Source organism: Astatotilapia calliptera, chromosome 3 (genome assembly GCF_964374335.1).
Source record: "Astatotilapia calliptera chromosome 3, fAstCal68.1, whole genome shotgun sequence".
Classification (NCBI taxonomy): Eukaryota; Metazoa; Chordata; class Actinopteri; order Cichliformes; family Cichlidae; genus Astatotilapia; species Astatotilapia calliptera.
Genome location: NC_137424.1, coordinates 22,386,428 through 22,401,056, shown reverse-complemented (window position 1 = coordinate 22,401,056; position 14,629 = coordinate 22,386,428). Strand labels below are relative to the sequence as shown.

General features: G+C 58.4%; 5 non-coding genes and 2 pseudogenes across 5 annotated transcripts; all 7 read left to right on the top strand.

The window, feature by feature from the left end:
- The first annotated feature begins 1,200 nt into the window (after positions 1-1,200).
- On the top strand, positions 1,201-1,319 carry LOC145427364 (5S ribosomal RNA; annotated as a pseudogene).
- A 705-nt stretch (positions 1,320-2,024) lies between these two features.
- On the top strand, positions 2,025-2,143 carry LOC145427103 (5S ribosomal RNA). Its single transcript, XR_013907827.1, has one exon. It is a non-coding gene; the product is annotated as a 5S ribosomal RNA (ribosomal RNA).
- A 1,374-nt stretch (positions 2,144-3,517) lies between these two features.
- Positions 3,518-3,636, top strand: LOC145427297 (5S ribosomal RNA; annotated as a pseudogene).
- A 2,790-nt stretch (positions 3,637-6,426) lies between these two features.
- On the top strand, positions 6,427-6,545 carry LOC145427504 (5S ribosomal RNA). Its single transcript, XR_013908046.1, has one exon. It is a non-coding gene; the product is annotated as a 5S ribosomal RNA (ribosomal RNA).
- A 1,174-nt stretch (positions 6,546-7,719) lies between these two features.
- LOC145427503 (5S ribosomal RNA) lies at positions 7,720-7,838 on the top strand. Its single transcript, XR_013908045.1, has one exon. It is a non-coding gene; the product is annotated as a 5S ribosomal RNA (ribosomal RNA).
- A 2,830-nt stretch (positions 7,839-10,668) lies between these two features.
- Positions 10,669-10,787, top strand: LOC145426654 (5S ribosomal RNA). Its single transcript, XR_013907364.1, has one exon. It is a non-coding gene; the product is annotated as a 5S ribosomal RNA (ribosomal RNA).
- A 2,315-nt stretch (positions 10,788-13,102) lies between these two features.
- Positions 13,103-13,221, top strand: LOC145427502 (5S ribosomal RNA). Its single transcript, XR_013908044.1, has one exon. It is a non-coding gene; the product is annotated as a 5S ribosomal RNA (ribosomal RNA).
- Positions 13,222-14,629: the final 1,408 nt, after the last annotated feature.

The window sequence follows — 14,629 nt, the reverse complement described above, 5'->3', positions numbered from 1 at the left end:
CTCAGGCCACTTACACCACACCAGGGCCTGTGGCACTGGCTGAGGCCACTTACACCACACCAGGGCCTGTGGCTGCTGGCTGAGGCCACTTACACCACACCAGGGCCTGTGGCTGCTGGCTGAGGTCACTTACACCACACCAGGGCCTGTGGCTGCTGGCTGAGGGCACTTACACCACACCAGTGCCTGTGGCTTCTGGCTGAGGCCACATACACCACACCAGGGCCTGTGGCTGCTGGCTCAGGCCACTTACACCACACCAGGGCCTGTGGCTGCTGGCTGAGGCCACTACACCACACCAGGGCCTGTGGCTGCTGGCTGAGGCCACTTACACCACACCAGTGCCTGTGGCTGCTGGCTGAGGCCACTTACACCACACCAGGGCATTAGTTGCTATTGAGGCCACTTACACCACATCAGGGCCTTTGGCACTGGCTGAGGCCACTTACACCACACCAGGGCCTGTGGCTGCTGGCTGAGGCCACCTACACCACACCAGGGCATTAGTTGCTATTGAGGCCCCTTATACAACACCGGGGCCTGTGGCACTGGCTGAGGCCACTTACACCACACCAGGGCCTGTGGCTGCTGGCTGAGGCCACCTACACCACACCAGGGCATTAGTTGCTATTGAGGCCAATTACACCACACCAGGGTCTGTGGCTCTTGCTCAGGCCACTTACACCCCACCAGGGCCTGTGGCACTGGTTGAGGCCACTTACACTATACCAGGGCCTGTGGCTCTGGCTGAGGCCACTTACACCACACCAGGGCCTGTGGCTGCTGGCTGAGGCCACTTACACCACACCAGGGCCTGTGGCTGCTGGCTGAGGCCACTTACACCACACCAGTGCCTGTGGCTTCTGGCTGAGGCCACTTACACCACACCAGGGCCTGTGGCTCTTGCTCAGGCCAGTCACATCACACCAGGCCCTGCGCTTCTCGCCGAGGCCATCTTCACCAAACCAGGCCCTGTGCTTCTTGCTGTGGCCATGTACAACACACCAGGCCCTGTGCTGGTTCCTGAGGCCATCTTCAACAATCCAGGGCCTGTGCTGTTAGATAAATGCTAAACTGAGCCTTTGGGTTAGGGTATTATGCAAACATGCAGGTATGGTTAAAGGATTGTCTTCGTAACTTCAGGTACTTGCCACCTAATCTCTTGAATCCATAAATTGAGACATTGTGCTGGGGCCAGCAGCTTACGGCCATACCACCCTGAGCACGCCCGACCTCGTCTAATCTCGGAAGCTAAGCAGGGCTGGGCTTGGTTAGTACTTGGATGGGAGACTGCCTGGGAATACCTGGTGCTATAAGTCTTTCATTTTCATGTCATTGAACCGCTTTTGATCCAGAGAAGGGGTGTATTAAAAGACCAAAAGCAGCTGCCCATTAATGAGGGCACATTAACGACATTGCTTTTGGCTGTTTTCCAATGTCTTGTGCTGCTAGCTGATGCCACCTACACCACACCAGGGCCTGAGTGACCGGCTGAGGCCACTTACACCACATCAGGGCCTGTGGCTGCTGGCTGAGGCCACTTACACCACACCAGGGCCTGTGGCTGCTGGCTGAGGGCACTTACACCACACCAGGGCCTGTGGCTGCTGGCTGAGGCCACCTACACCACACCAGGGCCTGTGGCTGCTGGCTGAGGCCACTTACACCACACCAGTGCCTGTGGCTTCTGGCTGAGGCCACTTGCACCACACCAGGGCCTGTGGCTCTTGCTCAGGCCACTCACATCACACCAGGCCCTGCGCTTCTGGCCGAGGCCATCTTCACCAAACCAGGCCCTGTGCTGCTAGCTGTGGCCATGTACAACACACCAGGCCCTGTGCTGGTTCCTGAGGCCATCTTCAACAATCCAGGGCCTGTGCTGTTAGATAAATGCTAAACTGAGCCTTTGGGTTAGGGTATTATGCAAACATGCAGGTATGGTTAAAGGATTGTCTTCGTAACTTCAGGTACTTGCCACCTAATCAGTTGAATCCATAAATTGAGACATTGTGCTGGGGCCAGCAGCTTACGGCCATACCACCCTGAGCATGCCCGACCTCGTCTGATCTCGGAAGCTAAGCAGGGCTGGGCTTGGTTAGTATTTGGATGGGAGACTACCTGGGAATACCTGGTGCTGTAAGCCTTTCATTTTCATGTCATTGAACCGCTTTTGATCCAGAGAAGGGGTGTATTAAAAGACCAAAAGCAGCTGCCCATTAATGAGGGCACATTAACGACATTGCTTTTGGCTCTTTTCCAATGTCTTGTGCTGCTAGCTGATGCCGCCTACACCACACCAGGGCCTGAGTGACCGGCTGGGGCCACTTACACCACATCAGGGCCTGTGGCTGCTGGCTGAGGCCACTTACACCACACCAGGGCCTGTGGCTGCTGGCTGAGGGCACTTACACCACACCAGTGCCTGTGGCTTCTGGCTGAGGCCACTTACACCACACCAGGGCCTGTGGCTCTTGCTCAGGCCACTTACACCACACCAGGGCCTGTGGCACTGGCTGAGGCCACTTACACCACACCAGGGCCTGTGGCTGCTGGCTGAGGCCACCTACACCACACCAGGGCATTAGTTGCTATTGAGGCCAATTACACCACACCAGGGTCTGTGACTCTTGCTCAGGCCACTTACACCACACCAGGGCCTGTGGCACTGGCTGAGGCCACTTACACCACACCAGGGCCTGTGGCTGCTGGCTGAGGCCACTTACACCACACCAGGGCCTGTGGCTGCTGGCTGAGGTCACTTACACCACACCAGGGCCTGTGGCTGCTGGCTGAGGGCACTTACACCACACCAGTGCCTGTGGCTGCTGGCTGAGGCCACTTACACCACACCAGGGCATTAGTTGCTATTGAGGCCACTTACACCACACCAGGGTCTGTGGCTCTTGCTCAGGCCACTTACACCCCACCAGGGCCTGTGGCACTGGTTGAGGCCACTTACACTATACCAGGGCCTGTGGCTCTGGCTGAGGCCACTTACACCACACCAGGGCCTGTGGCTGCTGGCTGAGGCCACTTACACCACACCAGGGCCTGTGGCTGCTGGCTGAGGCCACTTACACCACACCAGGGCCTGTGGCTGCTGGCTGAGGCCACTTACACCACACCAGGGCCTGTGGCTGCTGGCTGAGGCCACTTACACCACACCAGTGCCTGTGGCTTCTGGCTGAGGCCACTTACACCACACCAGGGCCTGTGGCTCTTGCTCAGGCCAGTCACATCACACCAGGCCCTGCGCTTCTCGCCGAGGCCATCTTCACCAAACCAGGCCCTGTGCTTCTTGCTGTGGCCATGTACAACACACCAGGCCCTGTGCTGGTTCCTGAGGCCATCTTCAACAATCCAGGGCCTGTGCTGTTAGATAAATGCTAAACTGAGCCTTTGGGTTAGGGTATTATGCAAACATGCAGGTATGGTTAAAGGATTGTCTTCGTAACTTCAGGTACTTGCCACCTAATCAGTTGAATCCATAAATTGAGACATTGTGCTGGGGCCAGCAGCTTACGGCCATACCACCCTGAGCACGCCCGACCTCGTCTAATCTCGGAAGCTAAGCAGGGCTGGGCTTGGTTAGTACTTGGATGGGAGACTGCCTGGGAATACCTGGTGCTATAAGCCTTTGATTTTCATGTCATTGAACCGCTTTTGATCCAGAGAAGGGGTGTATTAAAAGACCAAAAGCAGCTGCCCATTAATGAGGGCACATTAACGACATTGCTTTTGGCTGTTTTCCAATGTCTTGTGCTGCTAGCTGATGCCACCTACACCACACCAGGGCCTGAGTGACCGGCTGGGGCCACTTACACCACATCAGGGCCTGTGGCTGCTGGATGAGGCCACTTACACCACACCAGGGCCTGTGGCTGCGGGCTGAGGCCACTTACACCACACCAGGGCATTAGTTGCTATTGAGGCCAATTACACCACACCAGGGTCTGTGGCTCTTGCTCAGGCCACTTACACCACACCAGGGCCTGGGGCTGCTGGCTGAGGCCACTTACACCACACCAGGGCCTGTGGCTGCTGGCTGAGGCCACCTACACCACACCAGGGCATTAGTTGCTATTGAGGCCAATTACACCACACCAGGGTCTGTGACTCTTGCTCAGGCCACTTACACCACACCAGGGCCTGTGGCACTGGCTGAGGCCACTTACACCACACCAGGGCCTGTGGCTGCTGGCTGAGGCCACTTACACCACACCATGGCCTGTGGCTGCTGGCTGAGGCCACTTACACCACACCAGGGCCTGTGGCTGCTGGCTGAGGCCACTTACACCACACCAGGGCCTGTGGCTGCTGGCTGAGGGCACTTACACCACACCAGTGCCTGTGGCTCTTGCTCAGGCCACTTACACCACACCAGGGCCTGTGGCTGCTGGCTGAGGCCACTTACACCACACCAGGGCCTATGGCTGCTGGCTGAGGGCACTTACACCACACCAGTGCCTGTGGCTGTTGGCTGAGGCCACTTACACCACACCAGGGCATTAGTTGCTATTGAGGCCCCTTACACCACACCAGGGCCTGTGGCACTGGCTGAGGCCACTTACACCACACCAGGGCCTGTGGCTGCTGGCTGAGGCCACCTACACCAGACCAGGGCATTAGTTGCTATTGAGGCCAATTACACCACACCAGGGTCGGTGGCTCTTGCTCAGGCCACTTACACCACACCAGGGCCTGTGGCACTGGCTGAGGCCACTTACACCGCACCAGGGCCTGTGGCTGCTGGCTGAGGCCACCTACACCACACCAGGGCATTAGTTGCTATTGAGGCCAATTACACCACACCAGGGTCTGTGACTCTTGCTCAGGCCACTTACACCACACCAGGGCCTGTGGCACTGGCTGAGGCCACTTACACCACACCAGGGCCTGTGGCTGCTGGCTGAGGCCACTTACACCACACCAGGGCCTGTGGCTGCTGGCTGAGGTCACTTACACCACACCAGGGCCTGTGGCTGCTGGCTGAGGGCACTTACACCACACCAGTGCCTGTGGCTTCTGGCTGAGGCCACTTACACCACACCAGGGCCTGTGGCTCTTGCTCAGGCCACTTACACCACACCAGGGCCTGTGCTGCTGGCTGAGGCCACTTACACCACACCAGGGCCTGTGGCTGCTGGCTGAGGCCACTTACACCACACCAGGGCCTGTGGCTGCTGGCTGAGGGCACTTACACCACACCAGTGCCTGTGGCTGCTGGCTGAGGCCACTTACACCACACCAGGGCATTAGTTGCTATTGAGGCCCCTTACACCACACCAGGTGCCTGTGGCTACTGGCTGAGGCCACCTACACCACACCAGGGCCTTAGTTGCTATTGAGGCCAATTACACCACACCAGGGTCTGTGGCTCTTGCTCAGGCCACTTACACCACACCAGGGCCTGTGGCACTGGCTGAGGCCACTTACACCACACCAGGACCTGTGGCTCTGGCTGAGGCCACTTACACCACACCAGGGCCTGTGGCTGCTGGCTGAGGCCACTTACACCACACCAGGGCCTGTGGCTGCTGGCTGAGGCCACTTACACCACACCAGGGCCTGTGGCTGCTGGCTGAGGCCACTTACACCACACCAGGGCCTGTGGCTGCTGGCTGAGGCCACTTACACCACACCAGGGCCTGTGGCACTGGCTGAGGCCACTTACACCACACCAGGACCTGTGGCTCTGGCTGAGGCCACTTACACCACACCAGGACCTGTGGCTCTGGCTGAGGTCACTTACACCACACCAGGGCCTGTGGCTGCTGGCTGAGGCCACTTACACCACACCAGGGCATTAGTTGCTATTGAGGCCACTTACACCACACCAGGGCCTGTGGCTGCTGGCTGAGGCCACCTACACCACACCAGGGCATTAGTTGCTATTGAGGCCAATTACACCACACCAGGGTCTGTGGCTCTTGCTCAGGCCACTTACACCACACCAGGGCCTGTGGCACTGGCTGAGGCCACTTACACCACACCAGGACCTGTGGCTCTGGCTGAGGCCACTTACACCACACCAGGGCCTGTGGCTGCTGGCTGAGGCCACTTACACCACACCAGGGCCTGTGGCTGCTGGCTGAGGCCACTTACACCACACCAGGGCCTGTGGCTGCTGGCTGAGGCCACTTACACCACACCAGTGCCTGTGGCTTCTGGCTCAGGCCACTCACATCACACCAGGCCCTGTGCTGCTAGCTGTGGCCATGTACAACACACCAGGCCCTGTGCTGGTTCCTGAGGCCATCTTCAACAATCCAGGGCCTGTGCTGTTAGATAAATGCTAAACTGAGCCTTTGGGTTAGGGTATTATGCAAACATGCAGGTATGGTTAAAGGATTGTCTTCGTAACTTCAGGTACTTGCCACCTAATGAGTTGAATCCATAAATTGAGACATTGTGCTGGGGCCAGCAGCTTACGGCCATACCACCCTGAGCACGCCCGACCTCGTCTGATCTCGGAAGCTAAGCAGGGCTGGGCTTGGTTAGTACTTGGATGGGAGACTACCTGGGAATACCTGGTGCTGTAAGCCTTTCATTTTCATGTCATTGAACCGCTTTTGATCCAGAGAAGGGGTGTATTAAAAGACCAAAAGCAGCTGCCCATTAATGAGGGCACATTAACGACATTGCTTTTGGCTGTTTTCCAATGTCTTGTGCTGCTAGCTGATGCCACCTACACCACACCAGGGCCTGAGTGACCGGCTGGGGCCACTTACACCACATCAGGGCCTGTGGCTGCTGGCTGAGGCCACTTACACCACACCAGGGCCTGTGGCTGCTGGCTGAGGCCACTTACACCACACCAGGGCATTAGTTGCTATTGAGGCCAATTACACCACACCAGGGTCTGTGGCACTGGCTGAGGCCACTTACACCACACCAGGGCCTGTGGCTGCTGGCTGAGGCCACTTACACCACACCAGGGCCTGTGGCTGCTGGCTGAGGTCACTTACACCACACCAGGGCATTAGTTGCTATTGAGGCCCCTTACACCACACCAGTGCCTGTGGCTTCTGGCTGAGGCCACTTACACCACACCAGGGCCTGTGGCTCTTGCTCAGGCCACTTACACCACACCAGGGCCTGTGGCTGCTGGCTGAGGCCACTTACACCACACCAGGGCCTGTGGCTGCTGGCTGAGGCCACTTACACCACACCAGGGCATAAGTTGCTATTGAGGCCAATTACACCACACCAGGGTCTTTGGCTCTTGCTCAGGCCACTTACACCACACCAGGGCCTGTGGCACTGGCTGAGGCCACTTACACCACACCAGGGCCTGTGGCTCTGGCTGAGGCCACTTACACCACACCAGGGCCTGTGGCTGCTGGCTGAGGCCACTTACACCACACCAGTGCCTGTGGCTTCTGGCTGAGGCCACTTACACCACACCAGGGCCTGTGGCTCTTGCTCAGGCCACTCACATCACACCAGGCCCTGCGCTTCTGGCCGAGGCCATCTTCACCAAACCAGGCCCTGTGCTGCTAGCTGTGGCCATGTACAACACACCAGGCCCTGTGCTGGTTCCTGAGGCCATCTTCAACAATCCATGGCCTGTGCTGTTAGATAAATGCTAAACTGAGCCTTTGGGTTAGGGTATTATGCAAACATGCAGGTATGGTTAAAGGATTGTCTTCGTAACTTCAGGTACTTGCCACCTAATCAGTTGAATCCATAAATTGAGACATTGTGCTGGGGCCAGCAGCTTACGGCCATACCACCCTGAGCACGCCCGACCTCGTCTGATCTCGGAAGCTAAGCAGGGCTGGGCTTGGTTAGTACTTGGATGGGAGACTACCTGGGAATACCTGGTGCTGTAAGCCTTTCATTTTCATGTCATTGAACCGCTTTTGATCCAGAGAAGGGGTGTATTAAAAGACCAAAAGCAGCTGCCCATTAATGAGGGCACATTAACGACATTGCTTTTGGCTGTTTTCCAATGTCTTGTGCTGCTAGCTGATGCCACCGACACCACACCAGGGCCTGAGTGACCGGCTGGGGCCACTTACACCACATCAGGGCCTGTGGCTGCTGGCTGAGGCCACTTACACCACACCAGGGCCTGTGGCTGCTGGCTGAGGCCACTTACACCACACCAGGGCATTAGTTGCTATTGAGGCCAATTACACCACACCAGGGTCTGTGGCTCTTGCTCAGGCCACTTACACCACACCAGGGCCTGTGGCACTGGCTGAGGCCACTTACACCACACCAGGGCCTGTGGCTGCTGGCTGAGGCCACCTACACCACACCAGGGCATTAGTTGCTATTGAGGCCAATTACACCACACCAGGGTCTGTGACTCTTGCTCAGGCCACTTACACCACACCAGGGCCTGTGGCACTGGCTGAGGCCACTTACACCACACCAGGGCCTGTGGCTGCTGGCTGAGGCCACTTACACCACACCAGGGCCTGTGGCTGCTGGCTGAGGTCACTTACACCACACCAGGGCCTGTGGCTGCTGGCTGAGGGCACTTACACCACACCAGTGCCTGTGGCTTCTGGCTGAGGCCACTTACACCACACCAGGGCCTGTGGCTCTTGCTCAGGCCACTTACACCACACCAAGGCCTGTGGCTGCTGGCTGAGGCCACTTACACCACACCAGGGCCTGTGGCTCTTGCTCAGGCCACTTACACCACACCAGGGCCTGTGGCACTGGCTGAGGCCACTTACACCACACCAGGGCCTGTGGCTGCTGGCTGAGGCCACCTACACCACACCAGGGCATTAGTTGCTATTGAGGCCAATTACACCACACCAGGGTCTGTGACTCTTGCTCAGGCCACTTACACCACACCAGGGCCTGTGGCACTGGCTGAGGCCACTTACACCACACCAGGGCCTGTGGCTGCTGGCTGAGGCCACTTACACCACACCAGGGCCTGTGGCTGCTGGCTGAGGTCACTTACACCACACCAGGGCCTGTGGCTGCTGGCTGAGGGCACTTACACCACACCAGTGCCTGTGGCTTCTGGCTGAGGCCACTTACACCACACCAGGGCCTGTGGCTGCTGGCTCAGGCCACTTACACCACACCAGGGCCTGTGGCTGCTGGCTGAGGCCACTTACACCACACCAGGGCCTGTGGCTGCTGGCTGAGGCCACTTACACCACACCAGTGCCTGTGGCTGCTGGCTGAGGCCACTTACACCACACCAGGGCATTAGTTGCTATTGAGGCCCCTTACACCACACCAGGGCCTGTGGCACTGGCTGAGGCCACTTACACCACACCAGGGCCTGTGGCTGCTGGCTGAGGCCACATACACCACAACAGGGCATTAGTTGCTATTGAGGCCAATTACACCACACCAGGGTCTGTGGCTCTTGCTCAGGCCACTTACACCACACCAGGGCCTGTGGCTGCTGGCTGAGGCCACTTACACCACACCAGGGCCTGTGGCTGCTGGCTGAGGCCACTTACACCACACCAGGGCATTAGTTGCTATTGAGGCCACTTACACCACACCAGGGCCTGTGGCTGCTGGCTGAGGCCACTTACACCACACCAGGGCATAAGTTGCTATTGAGGCCAATTACACCACACCAGGGTCTTTGGCTCTTGCTCAGGCCACTTACACCACACCAGGGCCTGTGGCACTGGCTGAGGTCACTTACACCACACCAGTGCCTGTGGCTGCTGGCTGAGGGCACTTACACCACACCAGTGCCTGTGGCTTCTGGCTGAGGCCACTTACACCACACCAGGGCCTGTGGCTGCTGGCTCAGGCCACTTACACCACACCAGGGCCTGTGGCTGCTGGCTGAGGCCACTTACACCACACCAGGGCCTGTGGCTGCTGGCTGAGGCCACTTACACCACACCAGTGCCTGTGGCTGCTGGCTGAGGCCACTTACACCACACCAGGGCATTAGTTGCTATTGAGGCCCCTTACACCACACCAGGGCCTGTGGCACTGGCTGAGGCCACTTACACCACACCAGGGCCTGTGGCTGCTGGCTGAGGCCACATACACCACAACAGGGCATTAGTTGCAATTGAGGCCAATTACACCACACCAGGGTCTGTGGCTTTTGCTCAGGCCACTTACACCACACCAGGGCCTGTGGCACTGGCTGAGGCCACTTACACTACACCAGGGCCTGTGGCTCTGGCTGAGGCCACTTACACCACACCAGGGCCTGTGGCTGCTGGCTGAGGCCACTTACACCACACCAGGGCCTGTGGCTGCTGGCTGTGGCCACTTACACCACACCAGGGCCTGTGGCTGCTGGCTGAGGCCACTTACACCACACCAGGGCCTGTGGCTGCTGGCTGAGGCCACTTACACCACACCAGTGCCTGTGGCTTCTGGCTGAGGCCACTTACACCACACCAGGGCCTGTGGCTCTTGCTCAGGCCACTCACATCACACCAGGCCCTGCGCTTCTGGCCGAGGCCATCTTCACCAAACCAGGCCCTGTGCTGCTAGCTGTGGCCATGTACAACACACCAGGCCCTGTGCTGGTTCCTGAGGCCATCTTCAACAATCCAGGGCCTGTGCTGTTAGATAAATGCTAAACTGAGCCTTTGGGTTAGGGTATTATGCAAACATGCAGGTATGGTTAAAGGATTGTCTTCGTAACTTCAGGTACTTGCCACCTAATCAGTTGAATCCATAAATTGAGACATTGTGCTGGGGCCAGCAGCTTACGGCCATACCACCCTGAGCATGCCCGACCTCGTCTGATCTCGGAAGCTAAGCAGGGCTGGGCTTGGTTAGTACTTGGATGGGAGACTACCTGGGAATACCTGGTGCTGTAAGCCTTTCATTTTCATGTCATTGAACCGCTTTTGATCCAGAGAAGGGGTGTATTAAAAGACCAAAAGCAGCTGCCCATTAATGAGGGCACATTAACGACATTGATTTTGGCTCTTTTCCAATGTCTTGTGCTGCTAGCTGATGCCACCTACACCACACCAGGGCCTGAGTGACCGGCTGGGGCCACTTACACCACATCAGGGCCTGTGGCTGCTGGCTGAGGCCACCTACACCACACCAGGGCATTAGTTGCTATTGAGGCCAATTACACCACACCAGGGTCTGTGACTCTTGCTCAGGCCACTTACACCACACCAGGGCCTGTGGCACTGGCTGAGGCCACTTACACCACACCAGGGCCTGTGGCTGCTGGCTGAGGCCACTTACACCACACCAGGGCCTGTGGCTGCTGGCTGAGGTCACTTACACCACACCAGGGCCTGTGGCTGCTGGCTGAGGGCACTTACACCACACCAGTGCCTGTGGCTTCTGGCTGAGGCCACTTACACCACACCAGAGCCTGTGGCTCTTGCTCAGGCCACTTACACCACACCAGGGCCTGTGGCTGCTGGCTGAGGCCACTTACACCACACCAGGGCCTGTGGCTCTTGCTCAGGCCACTTACACCACACCAGGGCCTGTGGCACTGGCTGAGGCCACTTAAACCACACCAGGGCCTGTGGCTGCTGGCTGAGGCCACCTACACCACACCAGGGCATTAGTTGCTATTGAGGCCAATTACACCACACCAGGGTCTGTGACTCTTGCTCAGGCCACTTACACCACACCAGGGCCTGTGGCACTGGCTGAGGCCACTTACACCACACCAGGGCCTGTGGCTGCTGGCTGAGGCCACTTACACCACACCAGGGCCTGTGGCTTCTGGCTGAGGCCACTTACACCACACCAGGGCCTGTGGCTGCTGGCTCAGGCCACTTACACCACACCAGGGCCTGTGGCTGCTGGCTGAGGCCACTTACACCACACCAGGGCCTGTGGCTGCTGGCTGAGGCCACTTACACCACACCAGTGCCTGTGGCTGCTGGCTGAGGCCACTTACACCACACCAGGGCATTAGTTGCTATTGAGGCCCCTTACACCACACCAGGGCCTGTGGCACTGGCTGAGGCCACTTACACCACACCAGGGCCTGTGGCTGCTGGCTGAGGCCACCTACACCACACCAGGGCATTAGTTGCTATTGAGGCCAATTACACCACACCAGGGTCTGTGGCTCTTGCTCAGGCCACTTACACCACACCAGGGCCTGTGGCACTGGCTGAGGCCACTTACACTACACCAGGGCCTGTGGCTCTGGCTGAGGCCACTTACACCACACCAGGGCCTGTGGCTGCTGGCTGAGGCCAATTACACCACACCAGGGTCTGTGGCTCTTGCTCAGGCCACTTACACCACACCAGGGCCTGTGGCACTGGCTGAGGCCACTTACACTACACCAGGGCCTGTGGCTCTGGCTGAGGCCACTTACACCACACCAGGGCCTGTGGCTGCTGGCTGAGGCCACTTACACCACACCAGGGCCTGTGGCTGCTGGCTGAGGTCACTTACACCACACCAGGGCATTAGTTGCTATTGAGGCCCCTTACACCACACCAGTGCCTGTGGCTTCTGGCTGAGGCCACTTACACCACACCAGGGCCTGTGGCTCTTGCTCAGGCCACTTACACCACACCAGGGCCTGTGGCTGCTGGCTGAGGCCACTTACACCACACCAGGGCCTGTGGCTGCTGGCTGAGGCCACTTACACCACACCAGGGCATAAGTTGCTATTGAGGCCAATTACACCACACCAGGGTCTTTGGCTCTTGCTCAGGCCACTTACACCACACCAGGGCCTGTGGCACTGGCTGAGGCCACTTACACCACACCAGGGCCTGTGGCTCTGGCTGAGGCCACTTACACCACACCAGGGCCTGTGGCTGCTGGCTGAGGCCACTTACACCACACCAGTGCCTGTGGCTTCTGGCTGAGGCCACTTACACCACACCAGGGCCTGTGGCTCTTGCTCAGGCCACTCACATCACACCAGGCCCTGCGCTTCTGGCCGAGGCCATCTTCACCAAACCAGGCCCTGTGCTGCTAGCTGTGGCCATGTACAACACACCAGGCCCTGTGCTGGTTCCTGAGGCCATCTTCAACAATCCATGGCCTGTGCTGTTAGATAAATGCTAAACTGAGCCTTTGGGTTAGGGTATTATGCAAACATGCAGGTATGGTTAAAGGATTGTCTTCGTAACTTCAGGTACTTGCCACCTAATCAGTTGAATCCATAAATTGAGACATTGTGCTGGGGCCAGCAGCTTACGGCCATACCACCCTGAGCACGCCCGACCTCGTCTGATCTCGGAAGCTAAGCAGGGCTGGGCTTGGTTAGTACTTGGATGGGAGACTACCTGGGAATACCTGGTGCTGTAAGCCTTTCATTTTCATGTCATTGAACCGCTTTTGATCCAGAGAAGGGGTGTATTAAAAGACCAAAAGCAGCTGCCCATTAATGAGGGCACATTAACGACATTGCTTTTGGCTGTTTTCCAATGTCTTGTGCTGCTAGCTGATGCCACCGACACCACACCAGGGCCTGAGTGACCGGCTGGGGCCACTTACACCACATCAGGGCCTGTGGCTGCTGGCTGAGGCCACTTACACCACACCAGGGCCTGTGGCTGCTGGCTGAGGCCACTTACACCACACCAGGGCATTAGTTGCTATTGAGGCCAATTACACCACACCAGGGTCTGTGGCTCTTGCTCAGGCCACTTACACCACACCAGGGCCTGTGGCACTGGCTGAGGCCACTTACACCACACCAGGGCCTGTGGCTGCTGGCTGAGGCCACCTACACCACACCAGGGCATTAGTTGCTATTGAGGCCAATTACACCACACCAGGGTCTGTGACTCTTGCTCAGGCCACTTACACCACACCAGGGCCTGTGGCACTGGCTGAGGCCACTTACACCACACCAGGGCCTGTGGCTGCTGGCTGAGGCCACTTACACCACACCAGGGCCTGTGGCTGCTGGCTGAGGTCACTTACACCACACCAGGGCCTGTGGCTGCTGGCTGAGGGCACTTACACCACACCAGTGCCTGTGGCTTCTGGCTGAGGCCACTTACACCACACCAGGGCCTGTGGCTCTTGCTCAGGCCACTTACACCACACCAAGGCCTGTGGCTGCTGGCTGAGGCCACTTACACCACACCAGGGCCTGTGGCTCTTGCTCAGGCCACTTACACCACACCAGGGCCTGTGGCACTGGCTGAGGCCACTTACACCACACCAGGGCCTGTGGCTGCTGGCTGAGGCCACCTACACCACACCAGGGCATTAGTTGCTATTGAGGCCAATTACACCACACCAGGGTCTGTGACTCTTGCTCAGGCCACTTACACCACACCAGGGCCTGTGGCACTGGCTGAGGCCACTTACACCACACCAGGGCCTGTGGCTGCTGGCTGAGGCCACTTACACCACACCAGGGCCTGTGGCTGCTGGCTGAGGTCACTTACACCACACCAGGGCCTGTGGCTGCTGGCTGAGGGCACTTACACCACACCAGTGCCTGTGGCTTCTGGCTGAGGCCACTTACACCACACCAGGGCCTGTGGCTGCTGGCTCAGGCCACTTACACCACACCAGGGCCTGTGGCTGCTGGCTGAGGCCACTTACACCACACCAGGGCCTGTGGCTGCTGGCTGAGGCCACTTACACCACACCAGTGCCTGTGGCTGCTGGCTGAGGCCACTTACACCACACCAGGGCATTAGTTGCTATTGAGGCCCCTTACACCACACCAGGGCCTGTGGCACTGGCTGAGGCCACTTAC